We start from the raw sequence: 4,545 nt of genomic DNA on the forward strand, positions 1-4,545 counted from the left end.
TGACTCGGCGCGCTCCCGCCGCGCAGCCAATCGGAGCGCGGGGCGAGCCTGGTGGGCGGGGCGCCGGCGGAAGTCGCGGTGTTGGCCCGAGCGCGCCCTCCCGTGGCCGGAGGTGGGAGGTGACGCGGAGCCCTGCCCAGCCCTCTTCTGCTCCCGCCTCTCTCACTGGCGCCTTCCGCAAAAGTCCGCCAACTTCAGCATCTCAAGCTAGTGTCTTTCCCCTGCTTGTCCTGTTTTCCCAATGCCTCGCCAAACCCGGCCCGTACGCGCGATGCTGTTTTGCGGCAACTTGGAACTTCTTAAGCTTCTTCCACTGAAGCTACTCCAATGGTCAAAAAATTAGTTTGTAGAAACATGACCTCCGCTCCTGAGGGTAATTGGATCATGGGACAGCCAATGCTTCGGAACGTAATCCTACTATTAGAATGTCAGAGCTATAGGTATTGTCTTAGAGGGATGAAACACTTTTAAAAAAAGCAACATGCACATTAACTTTAATATATGTTTGAATAAACTATCATGTGTTGTTCAGCTACTCAGTCATGTCCTACTCTGCGACCCCGTGGACTGCAGCACACCAGGCTTCCCTGTCCATCACCATCTCCTGGAGTTTGCTCAAAATCATGTCCATCGAGTTGGTGGTGCCATCCAATCATCTATATCCTGTCGTCCCCTTCTCCTTCTGCCTTCAATCTTTCCCAGCATCAGGGTCTTCTCAAATGAATCAGTTCTTTGCATCAGGTGGCCAAAGTATTGGAGCTTCAGCTTCAGCATAAGTCCTTCCAATGAATATTCAGGACTGATTTCCTTTAGGATGGACTGGTTTGATCTCCTTGCAGTCCAAGGGACTCTCAAGAGTCTTCACCAACACCACAGTTCAAAAGCATCAGTTCCTCAGCGCTCACCCTTCTTGATGGCCCAACCCTTACATCCATACCTGACTACTGGAAAAACCATAGCTTTGACTACATAGACCTTTGTTGGCAAAGTAACGTCTCTGCTTTTTAACATGCTGTCTGGGTTTGTCAAGGAGCAAGTGTCTTTTAATTTCATGGCTACAGTCTCCATCTGCAGTGATTTTGGAGCCCAAGAAAATTAAGTCTCTCACGGTTTCCATTCTTTCCCCATCTATTTGCCATAAAGTGATGTCATGATCTTAGTTGTTTGAATGTTTTGTGTTTTAAGCCAGCTTTTCCCCTCTCCTCTTTCGCCTTCATCAAGAGGTTCTTTAGTTCCTCTTCACTTTCTGCCATAAGGGTGGTGTCATCTGCATATCTGAGATTATTGATATGTCTCCCGGCAATCTTGATTGCAACTTGTGCTTCATCCTGCCCAGCATTTCGCATGAAGTACTCTGTATATACGTTAAATAAGCAGGGTGACAGTGTACAGCCTTTACATACTCCTTTCCCAATTTGGAACCAGGCCATTGCTGCATGTCTGGTTCTATGTTTATAGAAACATGATTGTTAATACTGAACAGCAGTTACCTGGGCAGGGCATGGTAAAGATTTACTTCATGCAAGTGTTTTAGTATTGGTTTGCGCTAAATTACTTCTATAACTAAAAAAAAAAAAAAAAAAAGGAATATTTGTATTTAATTATGCAATATCTCAGTGTTGCCACAATTATTTATGTTTTGAGGTTAACATTAGAGTCTTTACTGTCCTGGACTGTATTGGGTGATTTGGCAGCAGTTACCTTTGACTCCTGTTGCTGGTCAATCTGTCCCACATTCTAGATCTGAGCCTTCACCAGGAATTGCAAAGAGGCAGGGCAGTGATGAGTCTGGTGGATGCTCCACTGTCTTGGAAGTCTTTCCCACATTTTTGCTTTCATCATAAATGAATATCAGTGAAACTTCCCTTCAAAATGTGAGATGCTGCATTTAAGCACCATTCTCTTTCCAAGGAAGACTGCTGGCATGACATTCCCCTCGAAGGGCTCTGTGATGTATGTGGACAGAAAATGCACCCCATTGTTCTGCACTGGGCATGCCTAGTACAAGCTCATCTTGAACATCATCATCTTTAAGCGAATGGAATGGAACAGGCTCTGTGGCCCCTTCCTCCCGACATGCATCTACTGAACAAGCAGCACAAGCCACGAGTGGTCAGTTTCCTACTTACCTCGGCAAGTGAGGCAAGCTTCAGTGCCTCTCACGTCTGTAAAATGTCCACGGAACTACATGCCTCACAAGGTTGTTAATGAGAAATTAAGTAGCACCTCACATACTGCTTGGCACAAAAACAGGTAAACGATGGGTAAGCCACAGGACTACTGAAAAATGGTGAAATCTCCATGATTAAGCTTATGGAGAAGAGAGCAATCAATCATGGGATTTCTCCATTAGCAGCTCAGTGATATTTCCCACTTTAAAATACAATAACCCCTTTACAGAGAAAGCATTGGTTTTTTCCTGCTTGTTCTCTCCCTGCTTGTACTCCTGGTACTCAACATTTCTTTCATTTCAATGCCCTGGTGCAGAAACAAGCAGAGAACTAAAGGATGTCAGTTCAACATCAAATTTACCACTTCAAGAATGTATAAGAATTACCTCCAAAAATTCTCATACCCACCTAGTGGATATTAAGCAACCTGACTTTTTTCTAAAAAACAATTAATTTGGCTGTGCTAGCTATGTTGCTGCATGGGCTTTGTCTGATTGCGGTGAGTGGATGGTGCTCTCTGGTTGAGGTGTTCGGGCCTCCCTTGCTGCAGAACACAGAGCACAAGCTCAGTAGGTGTGGCACCTGGCTTCGTTGCCCTAAGGCATGTGGAATCCTCCCGGATCCCGTATCTCCTGCATTGGCAGGTGGATTCTTAACCACTGGACCACCAGGCAACTACCAGGGTTTCATTCAAGCTGCTTCAGTCATGTCCAACTCTTCTGCAACCCTGCGGACTAGTAGCCTGCCAGGCTCCTCTGTCTGAGGGATTCTCCAGGCAAGAATATTGGGAGTGGGCTGCCATTTCCTCCTCCAGGGGGTCTTCCCGACCCAGGGATCGAACCTGTGTCTTCTGCATTGCAGGTGGATTCTTTACTGCTGAACCACCAGGGAAGCCCCCTCAGACTTTCCTATGAATATTAAAATAGGAAGATGTTGCTCAGTTAAAATGAGCTTGTGGAATAGAAATCTCTTTGCTGTCAAGCACTATAGAACTTGACTAAAGTCATTTATTTTGATTTCCATTTAGTGTTGACAGTTGGAGCAAATTATACCAGAGGGCTCAGAAACACCAACCAACCTCCTTTATGACCAAAAGTGAACAAAAGTTAACTGTATTTCAATTTGAAAATATTCTCCTCTCATCCCTACCACAACATCTGCCACTGAAACTGAAGCTACAAGGTATCCATGATTAGAATCAATTATCTTTCTAAACATTCAGGTTGAAAAATAACCTTAATGTATAATACATACAGACTGCAGTGAAAGGGCTAATGGGAAGACTCTACATAGATCTTACCTGCCTTCTTACTATCTTTTTGTTGTTTATTAAAGTTCCTTTATAAATGGGGGTGGTTTAAAACTCTGGTAATTTCTCATTTCCAGGCCTTTTAACCTTGTACTAGGGTATTTCAGCATTACCAGTGACTCCTACCAGGATAGAAGGGGGCTCTCTTGGAGGAGCAGGCAGTCAATCCTGTACCCTGCCCCTCTTCTCCAGTGGTGGAGCCCCCACAACAGGGCTGAAGACCCCAGAGGGCAGGTCTGCTGCTCACTAGCCACGTTCCACACTCACAGCCAACTCGGGAGGTGCCCAACGCTCTCACAAGGTACCTGGGCTTGACTAGGCTGAACCTGGGGAAACACACCCAGGGGCAAGGAAGTTGGTAAACTGTTCTTTAAAACTCTTGCCTCTGGCACTTCCCTGGTGGTCCATTGGTTAAGACTCCGAGCTTCCACTGCAAGGGGAATGGGTTTGTTCTCTGGTCAGGGCACTAAGATCCCACATGTTGTGGGGTGTGGCCAAAACAATATAAACCCTTGCCTTCGGTTCAAACTGGGGATAGAGGATAACTTCTGGGAAAGGTTTGTGTACGCTCAGTTGCTCAGTCGTGTCCGACTCTGTGTGACCCTATGGACTGAAGCCCTCTGTGCTCCTCTGTCCATGGGATTCTCCCAGTCAAGAATACTGGAGTGGGTTGCCATTTCCTCCTCCAGGGGATCTTCCCAACACAGGGATCAGACCTGAGTCTTCTGTTGTCTCCTGCACTGGCAGGTGGATTCTTTACCACTGGAAAAGGTTTATACGTTAAAATATCTAGTGTCAGGAAGTTGTATTTATTTTTTTTTAACTTGGCAGCTGGAGAGCTCAGATGATCTAGAAATGAAGAAAGGAGACCAGCTGGGTGGTCTGTCCTGGTCTGCTTGGTGCCACCAAGCTGGGACACTTCTTATCTTTCCATCAGAGCAGGATCTAACATATTAGAAAACAACTGTACTTTTAGTTTTTCTCTGTGTTTCTAAGCTTATGCTTAACTGAAGTCGTTAGCTACAGTTTACCATAAGGTGGATATAAAAGAGGACACAAACCAAA

The sequence above is a fragment of the Bos indicus x Bos taurus genome, chromosome 16 (genome assembly GCF_003369695.1).
Source record: "Bos indicus x Bos taurus breed Angus x Brahman F1 hybrid chromosome 16, Bos_hybrid_MaternalHap_v2.0, whole genome shotgun sequence".
Classification (NCBI taxonomy): domain Eukaryota; kingdom Metazoa; phylum Chordata; class Mammalia; order Artiodactyla; family Bovidae; genus Bos; species Bos indicus x Bos taurus.